The sequence below is a fragment of the Hyla sarda genome, chromosome 5 (assembly GCF_029499605.1).
Source record: "Hyla sarda isolate aHylSar1 chromosome 5, aHylSar1.hap1, whole genome shotgun sequence".
NCBI lineage: Eukaryota > Metazoa > Chordata > Amphibia > Anura > Hylidae > Hyla > Hyla sarda.
The window spans coordinates 147,398,658-147,413,698 of NC_079193.1; positions in this window are offsets into that span (position 1 = coordinate 147,398,658).

The window sequence follows — 15,041 nt, forward strand, 5'->3', positions numbered from 1 at the left end:
TTTTGCGTTGTCATGCTCTGACAGACATAACTTTTAAAATTTTTTGTCCAATGCCATTGTGTGAGGGCTTATTTTTGGCGGCACAAGCTGTACTTTTTAATGGTACCATTGTTGTGATTCATGCTACGTTTTGATCTTTTTACTCCACGTTTTGGACCAAAATTAGCAAGTTTTTTTTTGGGGGGGGGGGGGGGGGTGATAATATATATAGGGTTTTATTGGGAAAGGAGCATTTATTTTATTTTTTTACACTTTATTAATTTAATTAAAAAAACTTTTCACTTTTTATAGGTTATACTATGCTGCAGTACATCTGTACTGCAACACAGTGACCCTGATTTACAAAGAGTGGAGTGTAGGTTTATTTGTGGGTTTTAATTCCCTACAATTTTTTTCCACTGTATTTACTAAGGTTTCCCTACATTTTCCACTTTCTCTGCATTTTCCTTTTTTTACACATGCTCTGATCTGTAGGGTTTTCCTCAGCTGAAATCCACTTAATTTTCTGTGGAAACCTTAGTAAATATGTTGGGATTTTGTGAAAATGTTGGGAACACGGCCCTTTTGGGTGACCACGTCCCCTTTCCCTGATGGCCACGCCCCTTTTCGGATTTTCTTAGTAAAATGGAGAGTTAGTCGGGTTTTTTCAATTCTGGCGCAAATTCTGGCACACAACTCAAAACATGTCAGGTTTGCAATAGTAAATGAGGGCCAGTATAACAGGCAGTACTATGCTGATTAACAGCCTGTGCAATCCAGCCTATGGCTGGACCCCACAGGCTGCCATATTAGACCATCAACTGGCCTCCTGCAGCCATGGCAACCAATTGGATCCCGTGATCGCATTGCAGGATCGCCGTTGGTAGACAGGAGTCCCTCCCCCAGTCAACCCCATAGATTCTGGCTAGAGATGAGCGAACTTACAGTAAATTCGATTCGTCACGAACTTCTCGGCTAGGCAGTTGATGACTTTTCCTGCGTAAATTAGTTCAGCCTTCAGGTGCTCCGGTGGGCTGGAAAGGTGGATACATTCCTAGGAAAGAGTCTCCTAGGACTGTATCCACCTTTTCAAGCCCACCGGAGTACCGGAAAGCTGAACTAATTTATGCAGGAAAAGTCATCAACTGCCAAGCCGAGAAGTTTGTGACGAATCGAATTTACTGTAAGTTCGCTCATCTCTAATTCTAAGCGGTTAATGCTGCCGAGACCAGCAGTTGCAGCGGGACCCCAGCTGTGATTGACAGCCAGGTCACACCGGCGATCTCCTGCAGTGCATCACTCTGTGAAGGAGATTGCTAGTATGTATGTATACATCCAGTTGCACTAACTAGCTAGAAACTTGGATGTATGCATACATTCTAGGGTGGGAAGGGGTTAACTACTCTAAGAAACTACACAACTACTGCTACACTAGACCTCTACTCTACACAGCAAGACAGCACGCAAGGAAGGGAGAAGTTTCCATGTCCCAAGAAACTACTTAAAAGGGTGAGGACATGAAGAGTCAAGGGGAACTATACTTCCAATTCTCATATGATCTAATCACACAGCTAAAAACACTGGCTTTTCCATGGCTCCAACAACCCAGCTTTCCCTATCCAGATGAGGTAACATACATTGGTTGTGGTATAGACTTCGTATTTTATTAGTGAAGAGATTATTAATTATTTATCTCCATATTGAGATTATAGTTTTAGAATTGGGGATCTCATATTCTACTACAGAGGAATCTATAATCCTCATCTATATAAGAGTACTGAGATGATGCTATAGATTATTTATCCTTCGCTAGTTAATTGACATAAATAAATAATATTCCCACAAGGAAACTCATTCTAAGTGTTCCTCCAAATTGAGAGTATCACAGATTATATATATATATATATATATATATATATATATATATATATATATTGTAATATACATGTAATTTATTCCTGCCCGTTTATGTGCTGTTAGTAGGTTAGTTAGTTTGTAAATTAGAAGTGAGTGATGAGTTTACATGTCACTTCCATTTAATATCTATAAAAGATTAGGGGAGAGATTTATCAAAATCTGTAAAGCAAAAATGTTGCTGAGTTGCCCATAGCAAGCAATCAGATTGCTTCTTTCATTTTTCAGAGGCCTTTTCAAAAATGAAAGAAGTGATATTATTGGTTGCTATAGGCAACTCAGCAACTTTTCTTCTGGACAGGTTTTCATAAATATCCCCCTAGGTGTTTGTCCAATCTTGATATCATCTGATATGAGCTTCTCTTTTCCAGAATAATGAGGGGCATTTATCAACCCTTTTACCCGAGTTTTTCTGTGTAAATTTGTCGCAAAAAAGTCGCTGCTGCGACACCGTGACTTTTCGTGCGACAATCATCTATGTGAGCAAGAAGAGCAAGTTTTGTTTTTTTGACTACGGTACGCGGGTTTGAAAACTTTACTTGGTTTAGTCAGATATTTATTAACTGAGACAGTGGCAGCTGCACAATAAAATGTCGCGACGGCCGTAAAAAATGACAAAATTTACTCCAGCTCCAACATGGAGCAGGAAAAGCTACTGCCGCCCGGCCTCCGACATACTTTCTCCCCGCTACCCTCACTTCGTTACAGGGACACTGCAGTGATTTACATCCCCCCCCTCTCACCTGCCAGCGCCACATAACTCCTATCTGTCTGCTAACTGTGGCAAGACTACAAGTCCCAGCATGCCCTTACAGTGAGGACACGCTGGGAGTTGTAGTCTTGTAGCAGCGGGAGCTGAGCGGCGCGGGCGGGAGACAAGGGGGGGATATCAGTGTCCCCACCATTATTAAGTGAGGGTAGCGGGGAGGCAGTATGAGGAGCCCGGGCGGCTGCACTGTAATGTCAGCCTGGGCTCCTTATAACATATACCGGCGCCGCAGACTCCAAAATCCCCTGCTGTCATTTCACATTTCCCGCTGGGTCCTGTGATTGGCCAGGACCAGCTGCCAATCACAGGACCTGACAGAACAGTGACATAACATTAGGGGATATAGGAGTCTGTCAGTTGGGGTCCGTCAGCATACCCCCCCCCATCGGCCTTCATCTGCGCTATGCCCGTCCGTAAACCCCCCCCCCCCCGGCCTTCACCTGCACTGTTCCCGGCTTCCGCCCCCACCAGCACCCCTCTACTCCGTCCAGCCCCCCGGCCTTCACCTGCACTGTGCCCGGCCTCCGCTCCCACGTCTACGGTTGCACCGGCCTCTGCTCCCACGTCTTCGGTTGCACCGGCCTGACGTCCCTCCGTCAGTGACGTCACTCACAGGGCTCCCAGAGAGAAGGATCGCTGCGCTGGATGGGTGAGTGTGTCTGTCTCTCTGTCTGTCTCTATCTCTGTCTGTGTGTTTCTGTCTGTGTGTTTCTGTCTGTGTGTTTCTGTCTGTGTGTTTCTGTCTGTGTGTTTCTGTCTGTGTGTGACTGTCTGTGTGTGACTGTCTGTGTGTGACTGTCTGTGAGTCTCTGTGTGTGTGTGCCCGGGCTCCCTTTGCAGGACTACAACTCCCAGCATGCCCTTACTGTAAGGACATGCTCGGAGTTGTAGTTGTGCAGTGCAGGCGAATGGCAAGCTTGTCCCCTGCCCCCAGCTGCAGGACTACAACTCCCAGCATGTCCTTACTGTAAGGGCATGCTGGGAGTTGTTGTCCTGCAGCTGGGGGCAGGGGACAAGCTTGTCACTTGCCCACACATCTCCTGCACCACACAACTACAACTCCCAGCATGTCCTTACTGTAAGGGCATGCTGGGAGTTGTAGTTGTGCAGCTGGGGGCAGGGGACAAGCTTGTCACTTGCCCACACATCTCCTGCACCACACAACTACAACTCCCAGCATGTCCTTACTGTAAGGGCATGCTGGGAGTTGTAGTCCTGCAGCTGGGGGCAAGGGACAAGCTTGTCACATGCCCACACATCTCCTGCACCACACAACTACATCTCCCAGCATGTCCTTACTTTAAGGGCATGCTGAGGGTTGTAGTCGTGCAGCTGGGGGCAGGGGACAAGCTTGTCACTTGCCCACACATCTCCTGCACCACACAACTACAACTGCCAGCATGTCATTACTGTAAGGGCATGCTGGGAGTTGTAGTCGTGCGGGGCAGGAGATGTGCGAGCAGGTGATAATAAATGTAGTAACCCATTTTTAGTTTTTTGTTTTTTCTTCTCATTTCAGATCCGTGTATCCTGTGGACTCCTTCGGATTCGGTGGACTACTTCGATGATCAGCCTTTTTCTTTGTTTGATTTTAATAAAATGGTTAACAAGGGCTTGTGGGGGAGTGTTTTTTAACCTGTTGTGTTTTTTCCTTGACAGGCTTAGTAGTGAAAGCTGTCTTATAGACTGAGTCCATTACTAAGCTGGGCTTAGCGTTAGCCACAATAACAGCTAGCGCTAACCCCCAATTATTACCCCGATACCCAACACCACAGGGGTGCCGGGAAGAGCCAGTACAAACAGGCCCGGAGCGTCAAAAATGGCGATAACAGGCTGGTGTTATTTAGGCTGGGGAGGGCCAGTAACAAATGGTCCTCGCCCACCCTGGTAACATCAGGCTGTTACTGTTTGGTTGGTATTTGGCTGAGAATAAAAATAGGGGAGACCCTATGCTTTTTTTTTATAAATAATTAAATATTAAAAAATAAAAAACACATAGGGTCCCCCCTATTTTTATTCTCAGCCAAATACCAACCAAACAGTAACAGCCTGAGGTTACCAGGGTGGGTGAGAACCATTGTTACTGACCCTCCCCAGCCCAAATAACGCCAGCCTGTTATCTTCTAGGCCCAGGAGCGCCATTTTTGATGCTCCAGGCCTGTTGGTACCGGCTCTTACCGGCACCCCTGTGGTGTTGGGTACTGGGGTAATAATTGGGGGTTAGCGCTAGCTGTTTTTGTGGCTAACGCTAAGCCTGGCTTAGTAATGGACTCCGTCTGTAAGACAGCTTCCACTACTAAGCCTGTCAAGTAAGTAAAAAAAAAAAAAAAAACAGGTTTAAAAATAAAAAATGTATTACAAAAAAACACTCCCCCACAAGCCCTCATTAACCATTCTACTAACAGCAAGCAAAGAAAAACGCTGGTCGTCGAAGTAGTCCACCGAATCCGAAGGAGTCCACAGGATACACGGATCTGTAGAAGAAGTAACAAAAAAAAAAGTAAGTACATTTAGGGAGAAAAAACAGTGTTAAAAATGTTTATAAACACACACACACACACTATATTTATATATATATATATATATATATATATATATATATATATATATACATTTTTTTCAAAGCTGCAAAGTGGTGTTCTATAGTCATTATTTGGTTTTTGCTTATGTGTGCTAAAAAAAATGGTATTTAAAAGTGATTTCTTGGTTTTTGCTCATGTAAGCCAAATTTATCAACTCCCTGTGATAGTATGATAAATATGTCATACATAAGCAAAAAAAATAGCAAGAAAAAAATGACTACAGAACTTGCTTACCAAAGCAACAATGATAAATGTCCCCGAATATGACTATGAATGATATCTGAACTAACTCTGTAACTGATGTTATATTGTGACATAGTAACCAACTTCTGTGACTTGTAGTTCTACTATATGTGGTTACTAAAATAAGCTTATTATGGTTCATTACTGTTCTTTATATTCATCTCGGACTGGTGTCACTGATATTTATATATGTATATCATTGTGTTTATTATACTCATTTATGTTAATTAATTGTAACCAATAGATCTGTGTTATTTTATTATGTTGCAAATGTACCTCCTAGCCTTACTTAACATTAAAGAAGTACTTTATATCTGAGTAATTACAAATTGCATTGTTTATATTTTTCAGCAAATCATAAGGTCATACATTTTTGTGATATTTGTACCTATATTTCATAATTCATTATAAAGTTATGACACTAAAGAAATCTGAGTGGAGTCAGTGAACACACCTCATGGCAGAAACACCCATGGTTACAAGGCATGCCCACAATACTCACACGAAAGTAGTTGCTTAACCCCTTAAGGACACATGACGTTCTCATACGTCTCCATTTCCGAGTCCTTAAGGACACATGACGTATGAGAACGTCATGTGTTTTACCGGCCCCCCGCAACCATCTGGAGCGGAGCCGGTCCCCGATGCCTGCTGAAATCGTTCAGCAGGCATCGGGGCATATCGCCCAGGGGGGTCATTATGACCCCCCATGTCGGCGATGGCCGCAGATCGCTGGACAATTCAGTCCAGCGATCTGCGGCGGATTCCGGGTCAATCGGGTCTCCAGTGACCCGGTGACCCGGAATTATTGGCTGATCGGGGCCGTCAGAGACGGCCCCGAACAGCCATAGCCAGCAGGGGTGAGGTGGCACTGGTGCCACCTCACGATCGCCCTGATTCGTCGGCCGGATTACCGGCCGACCAATCAGGGCGCCTGCTGCGGGTGTCACTCCCGCAACCCGCTCCGCCCCTCTTCCGGAGGACGTGAGCGGGTGCGGGACGTGCACCCCGGGTGCTGGGGACCCCGATCCCCGGCGCCCCTGTTGGGATCGGGGCCCCAGGAGCAGCGGCGGCGGCGGAGACGACGAGGGACTGACCTGGTGCGGCGAGGATCGTTGGAGGTGAGTGACAGCCTCCTGCTGTTGCTTAGCAACAGCTCCCAGCATGCAACAAGGGCATGCTGGGAGCTGTAGTTATGCAACAGCAGGAGGCAGACCACCACAACTCCCAGCATGCCCTTATGGGCATGCTGGGACTTGTAGTTTTGCAACAGCTGGAGGCACATTCTTTCTATGGAAAAGTGTACCTTCAGCTGTTGTGTAACTACAACTCCCAGCTTGCACAATCAGCTAAAGTGCATGCTGGGAGTTGTAGTAGTGCATCTGGTGGTTGCATAACTACAACTCCCAGCATGCCCGTTGGCTGTCGGTGACTGCTGAGAGTTGTAGTTTTGCAACAGCTGAAGGCACACTGAGTTAAGTAGTAAACCAGTGTGTCTCCAGCTATTGCATAACTACAATCCCCAGCATCCCCAGCCAAAGTAGTATGCCTCCAGCTGTTGCATAACTACAACACCCAGCATGCCCTTCCGCTGTCCGTACATGCTGGGGGTTGTAGCTTTTGCAACAGCTGAAGGCACACTGGTTGCAAAACACTGAGTTTGTTACCAAACTCGGTGTTTCACAACCAGTGTGCCTCCAGCTGTTGCAAAACTACAACTCCCAGCATGCACTGATAGACCGTACATGCTGGGAGTTGTAGTTTTGCAACAGCTGGATGTTCCCCCCCCCAATGTGAACGTACAGGGTACACTCACATGGGCGGAGGATTACGGTTAGTATCCGGCTGCAAGTTTGAGGTGCGGCAAAATTTCTGCAGCAGCTCAAACTGCCAGCGAGAAACTACTGTGAACCCCCCGCCCGTGCGACTGTACCCTAAAAACACTACATTACACTAACACACAATAAAATAAAAAGTAAAAAACACTACGTATACACATACCCCTATACAACCCCCCTCCCCAATAAAAATGAAAATGTCTGGTACACCACTGTTTCCAAAACGGAGCCTCCAGCGGTTGCAAAACTACAACTCCCAGCATGCACTGATAGACCGTACATGCTGGGAGTTGCAGTTTTGCAACAGCTGGATGTTCCCCCCCCCCCCAATGTGAACGTACAGGGTACACTCACATGGGCGGAGGATTACAGTAAGTATCCGGCTGCAAGTTTGAGCTGCGTCAAATTTTCTGCCGTAGCTCAAACTGCCAGCGAGAAACTACTGTGAACCCCCGTCCATGCGACTGTACCCTAAAAACACTACACTACACTAACACAAAATAAAATAAAAAGTAAAAAACACTACATATACACATACCCCTATACAACCCCCCTCCCCAATAAAAATGAAAAACGTCTGGTACGCTACTGTTTCCAAAACGGAGCCTCCAGCTGTTGCAAAACAACTACTCCCAGTATTGCCAGATAGCCGTTGACTGTCCAGGCATGCTGGGAGTTTTACAACAGCTGGAGGCACCCTGTTTGGGAATCACTGGCGTAGAATACCCCTATGTCCACCCCTATGCAAGTCCCTAATTTAGGCCTCAAATGCGCATGGCGCTCTCACTTTGGAGCCCTGTCGTATTTCAAGGCAACAGTTTAGGGCCACATATGGGGTATCGCCGTACTCGGGAGAAATTGGGCTTCAAATTTTGGGGGGTATTTTCTGCTATTACCCTTTTAAAAAATGTAACATTTTTGGGAAAACAAGCATTTTAGGTAAAAAAAATATATATTTTTTTACATATGCAAAAGTCGTGAAACACCTGTAGGGTATTAAGGTTCGAATTACCCCTTGTTACGTTCCCCAAGGGGTCTAGTTTCCAAAATGGTATGCCATGTGGTTTTTTTTTGCTGTCCTGGCACCATAGGGGGTTCCTAAATGCGGCATGCCCCCAGAGCAAAATTCGCTTTCAAAAAGCCAAATGTGACTCCTTCTCTTCTGAGACCTGTAGTGCGCCAGCAGAGCACTTTTCACACCCATATGGGGTGTTTTCTGAATCGGGAGAAATTGGGCTTCAAATTTTGGGGGGTATTTTCTGCTATTACCCTTTTTAAAATTGTAAAAATTTTGGGAAACCAAGCATTTTAGGTAAAAAAAATATATATTTTTTTACATATGCAAAAGTCGTGAAACACCTGTAGGGTATTAAGGTTCACATTACCCCTTGTTACGTTCCCCGAGGGGTCTAGTTTCCAAAATGGTATGCCATGTGTTTTTTTTTTTGCTGTTCTGGCACCATAGGGGCTTCCTAAATGCGGCATGCCCCCAGAGCAAAATTTGCTTTCAAAAAGCCAAATGTTACTCCTTCTCTTCTGAGACCTGTAGTGCGCCAGCAGAGCACTTTTCACCCCCATATGGGGTGTTTTCTGAATCGGGAGAAATTGGGCTTCAAATTTTGGAGGGTATTTTCCGCTATTACCCTTTTTAAAAATGTAAACATTTTGGGAAAACAAGCATTTTAGGTAAAAAAAAATAATTTTTTTTTACATATGCAAAAGTCGTGAAACACCTGTAGGGCATTAAGGTTCACGTTACACCTTGTTACGTTCCCCGAGGGGTCTAGTTTCCAAAATGGTATGCCATGTGGTTTTTTTTTGCTGTTCTGGCACCATAGGGGCTTCCTAAATGCGGCATGCCCCCAGAGCAAAATTTGCTTTCAAAAAGCCAAATGTGACTCCTTCTCTTCTGAGACCTGTAGTGCACCAGCAGAGCACTTTTCACCCCCATGCGAGGTGTTTTCTGTATCGAGAGAAATTGGGCTTCAAATTTTGGGGGGTATTTTCTGCTATTACCCTTTTTAAAAATGTAAAATTTTTGGGAAACCAAGCATTTTAGGTAAAAAAAAATATATTTTTTTTACATATGCAAAAGTCGTGAATCACCTGTGGGGTATTAAGGTTCACTTTACCCCTTGTTACGTTCCCTGAGGGGTCTAGTTTCCAAAATGGTATGCCATGTGTTTTTTTTTTGCTGTCCTGGCACCATAGGGGCTTCCTAAATGCGGCATGCCCCCCAAAAACCATTTGTCGCTCCTTCCCTTCTGAGCCCTCTACTGCGCCCGCCGAACAATTAACATAGACATATGAGGTATGTGCTTACTCGAGAGAAATTGGGTTTCAAATACAAGTAAAAATTTTCTCCTTTTTATCCCTTGCAAAAATTCAAAAATTGGGTCTACTAGAACATGCGAGTGTAAAAAATGAAGATTTTGAATTTTCTCCTTCACTTTGCTGCTATTCCTGTGAAACACCTAAAGGGTTAATACACTTACTGAATGTTTTTTTGAATACTTTAGGGGGTGTAGTTTTTATAATGGGGTCTTTTATGGGGTATTTCTAATATGAAGACCCTTCAAATCCACTTCAAAACTGAACTGGTCCCTGAAAAATAGTGAGTTTGAAAATTTTGTGAAAAATTTCAAAATTGCTACTGAACTTTGAAGCCCTATGGTGTCTTCCAAAAGTAAAAACTCATAAATTTTATGATGCAAACATAAAGTAGACATATTGTATATGTGAACCCCAAAAAAATATATTTTGAATATCCATTTTCCTTTCAAGCAGAGAGCTTCAAAGTTAGAAAAATGCAAAATTTTCATTTTTTTCATCAAATTTTGGGATTTTTCACCAAGAAAGGATGCAAGTTACCATTAAATTTTACCACTAAGTTAAAGTAGAATATGTCACGAAAAAACAATCTCGGAATCAGAATGATAACTAAAAGCATTCCAGAGTTATTAATGTTTAAAGTGACAGTGGTCAGAATTGCAAAAAACGCTCCGGTCCTTAAGGTATAAAATGGCCTGGTCCTTAAGGGGTTAAATCAGCGTTTCATGGCATAAATAACATTAGGGTTTGGTGGGAAAAAAAATGCAATCTGACAAATGTATAAATGAATGTTTCTAGAACAGCTACCATGCAAAGCTGTGGGTACTGAGGTGCTGGTTAATACAAACACAATCCTACCCACTTGGGATCTGGGATCTCATTTGATCCTGAGGTTAACTTTTTAAACCCTTTAATGTTGTGTGTAATTACTTGTCTGTATTCGCTGTTCGATCACTTACGGCAATAATATTAATGATTGCTAATATAAATATAGGCTCATTAAAATTGACAAAATCTTATTTTGCAAATGTTTTTATAATCTTCTATATACTATGTTACAATTCTTTAGGAAACTTGCAACAGTCTCATGTATTAATAATAGCTACAGTATGTATAAGAACAAGCGCTACATCCAGAAACGAATGCATATATAAGTTTTGTGTTGACAGATTTCCTGTGTAACTTTCCTCCACATTTGGAAAGAAAACATAACTCCTAGGAGACATTTTTTGCCAAGATTTCTTATTCAGCTCTTGCACATAAATTTTTCTTAAGCAAAATATTTCAAACTTCTTGGCACTTAGATGGTCACATTGAATGAAGCGCTGTTGCCAACACTGTCCTACATTCCTTGCTCTACTTGTATGATGAGCAAGTGTATTGCCTTTACATCTCTCCTTCTCCATGTAGCCATTAGTGATTCTTGCAGTTGACAGGAGTATTCATCAGTTCATCCATTACCAATAATAGCTGCATAACCCTATAAAAATCATAATTAACACATTATTCCTTTTTTTATTAGTATCTAAAGCCTGACATCTCAATTTAATTTTGCAGTTCTGATAAAGGAGTCCTGGGTTGTGTTGTCTATACAAAGGTGGGGCAAAGTAGTGAATTGTGGTCCATACTGATACCACAATATCTGGTAATGGAGGTCAATTGTGGTCTGTTGATATGCTGTTCACATTGAGAATGGGTTTGGGTTTTGTATTAGTAACCATTGAGTAAAGACTGTTTTCTATGCTATGTTATCTATTCATATTCCCCGCTTAGAGTCATTCTAGGATTAAGAGTGGTATCTTTAGCTATAAGCTATATCTTGCATATTGGTAAAAACTAAAAAGTTATCCCTACAATGAATCTCAGAATAATGGCTGGATACGATAAAAAGACTGAAATTAGCCAAAGACTGAATGAAAGCTATAAGACATTACATTTATCATTTATGGTCATAGCCTGTCAGGCAGACAGAAATAATATTCCTATCTACATTAAATAGTTGGTGATTCTCAACATCATTAGCAGGTCCAGTAACATTTCTCTATGGACAGTGTATGGACAGCTTTATGGCCAGATTTTTAGTCTTGCCTGGAGTTATGATTTTAATAACATTTTCTCTTTACCTGTTTTCACAATATAGATCCTGAATACAAAAGATTCTTCTCATGCTTCATATTTACTTGCAGTATTTACTCAAGAAAAGAAACTAAAAGTATTGTTTTGTATTGCGTTTTATTGACATTGCAAATATGTATTCCTTATGTATGAAAAAATATGCTTTCTTAACTATCGTGGTTCATTTGAAATACTGCTTGTAAATAAACATTTTTATACGAAAGCACATAAATATTAACAAAAAATTCTATAGAGGCAACCCAATTCTGTGGTGTGGGAAGTATATCACAGTAGCACTAACAATTTAACCATGGCAAATCCACACATTCTGTAATATAAGCAAATATGGTTAAACATTAAAGGGGTTGTCCGGTGAAAACTGTCCTTTCCAAGCAGTTAGATGCCCGGTTATCTCTGAATTGGGATCCCGGCTTTAAGTGAGGAGTGAGTACTATAGACAGCACATGTTTTATTCATTTCTATGAGAGCGCCAGAGATGCCCAAGTGCTGTACTCACTGAGGGTCCCGATCCAGAGACTGTGGAGGGTCCCAGCGGCTGGACTCCCTAGGATCAGCTAATTATCCCGGTGGATAGGGAATAAGATAGTTTTCACCATACAACCCCTTTAATTCGCCTTTTTCCTTTGCAACTTCCAGAAAGCAGATTATCCAAGGTTATTATTTGGTTTACTTGCATAAAACTACGTACTGTATGAAGGAACAGTGTATATCATTCATAAATAAATGATGTATGTGGAAAGTACAATAAAAATCCATTGTTGTGACATTAGCAGACACCCCCTCAGCACCAGAGCTTTTGAAAACAAGTATTTGTACTGAACAAGAGAACTTTAAACACTTGTCAACTGTATCTGTAGGCCTTGCAAACTGACAGTGAAAAAATAAGCAACCCTAATTATAGAGAAACAAAAAGATTATTTGATGGTATACAAGAGCGGTGGGCGTTCTTTCATGCACTGGAATACTGACGACAACATGGAATTAAATATTTCTTACAATAAGATCATTCATTGTCAGAAGCCTACACATATCAATTACCCATTTTCATTATATGACAGATTGCCATAAATCATATGGAGTTAAAATGAACTTTGGAACAATAATGTGAAGCATAAAAACAAATTTTACAAACTCTGTAGAGGAAGTGCTGTGTGTTTCACAATATATATTGGGGCACTCTTATAAGTTGGTTACCAGGGGCAATATATGAAAGATTATGTAATGTACATGAGAACATGAAAAAGGGTGAGCTGTCAGGAGAGAAGAAGAGAATGAAGAGAAGGTAAAAACATGTGCATGAGCACACTGACTTAGATTATTATTGTGATTAATGAGGGTCTAAGTGGTTAAAGTGTTATGCTACTTTCACACTATGAGTATTCATCCGTTATTAAACATCCGTTTTCTGTGAATAAACTAATGGATAATAACACATGAAATAATGGGTGCAAATGGCTGAATAATGTCCATCAAAATAACGGCCATATTCATCCGTTAACACCCGTTATAACATCCCTCATGTACTGCCGTTTTAACACCTCTGCCTACAGACTCCCACAGCCGGGACTACTACTACTCCCATCATGGAACATACTTGTTTCCATGATGGGAGTAGTAGTTCCCTGGCTGCGGGAGTCTGCCGGTGGCTGGGGAGGCTACATTAGTGTTTGTACTACTATCCCATCATGGAACAGAGTCTGTTCCATGATGGGGGTTGTAGTACAGGGGCAGAGGGATTGATTTCACCAGGTCTCACTTCTGAGACCCCATGTGATCAGAAGTTATTAAGCATTATTAAGATTATTTTAAATCCCCTGAATGGGCCGGTATTGAGGAGCCATTCAGGGCTCCCAGCGGGGTTTTTAAAATGAACATTGTGAGTGGCAACAGGGGCCATAAGTATATTAAAAGCGCTGAAGGGGACAAGATATATAGCGCTGCAGGGGGGGGGCAGACATACAGCCTATATATCTAGCCCCCTAGCCCATTTATAATATGCCCTTCGCCAGCGCATTAATAAAGATATAACCCCCGTAGGTACATTAATAAAAATATGACCCCCGTCGGCGCATCAATAAAAATATGACCCCCCCCCCACCAGCGCATTAATAAAGATATGTCCCCCGCCGGCGCATTGATAAAGATATGACCCCCGCAGGCACATTAATACAGATATCTTTATTAATGCACCGGTGGGGTCATATCTTTATTAATGCGCTGTGGGGAGCATATTATAAATGCACTGGGGGGCTAGATATATAGGGTATATGTCTGCCCCCCCTGCAGCGCTATATATCTTGCCCCCTACAGTACTTTTAATATACATGTGACCCCGCTTCCACTCACAATGTTCATTTTAAAAACCCAGCTGGGAGCCCTGAATGGCTCCTCAGTACTGGCCATTCAGGGCTCCCTGTGGGGGATTTAAAAATGAAAGTAAAAACACACGATACATCGCAGGGTGGCGGAGCATGCCGCCAGCTCCCCTGCTTAATAACTTCTGATCGCATGGGGTCTCAGAAGTGAGACCCCGTGCGATCATTCCCTCAGCCCCTGTGCTACAACCCCCATCATGGAACAGAGTCTGTTCCATGATGGAGGTTGTAGTACAAACATTAATGTAGCCTCCCCAGTCACCGTCAGATTCCAGCAGCCGGGGAATTACTACTCCCATCATGGAAACAAGTCTGTTCCATGATGGGAGTAGTATTATTCCCTTAGCATAGCAGGAGTCTTCTGATGTCACCTCTTCTGAGCATGCTCAAAAGTAATAACGGATATTATAAACCAGGTGCAAACGAATGACGTAAAGGCTTATCCGTTTGCCATAGACTTCAATGTTAAAAATAACGCCCGTTAATTTACCTGTTTCTTGTGACTGAAGAAAAATTTGTGCATGTGTGTTTTTTTTTCCGTCACAACTAACGTCCGTTATTCATGACGAGCTATGACGGGTCATAATGGATAATCAAAAAATCTTGAATGTGATTTTGTAACAGCTGTTTAACATGGCTTTTCTAACAGAAGTTATACGTTATAACAGATCTTTTAATGGATCAACTTTGTAGTGTGAAAGGGGCCTTACTGTTGTTATAAAAAAAAAAATTACACACATGCAGTACTGCACACTTCACCCAACTATAATTAGTGATCATTGGGGGGGTCTCATCACCAAGACCTCATCTGATTAAAACTTTTGACATGTCTGCACTTTGATAGCAACTTTGAAAATATATATTTTATAAATTC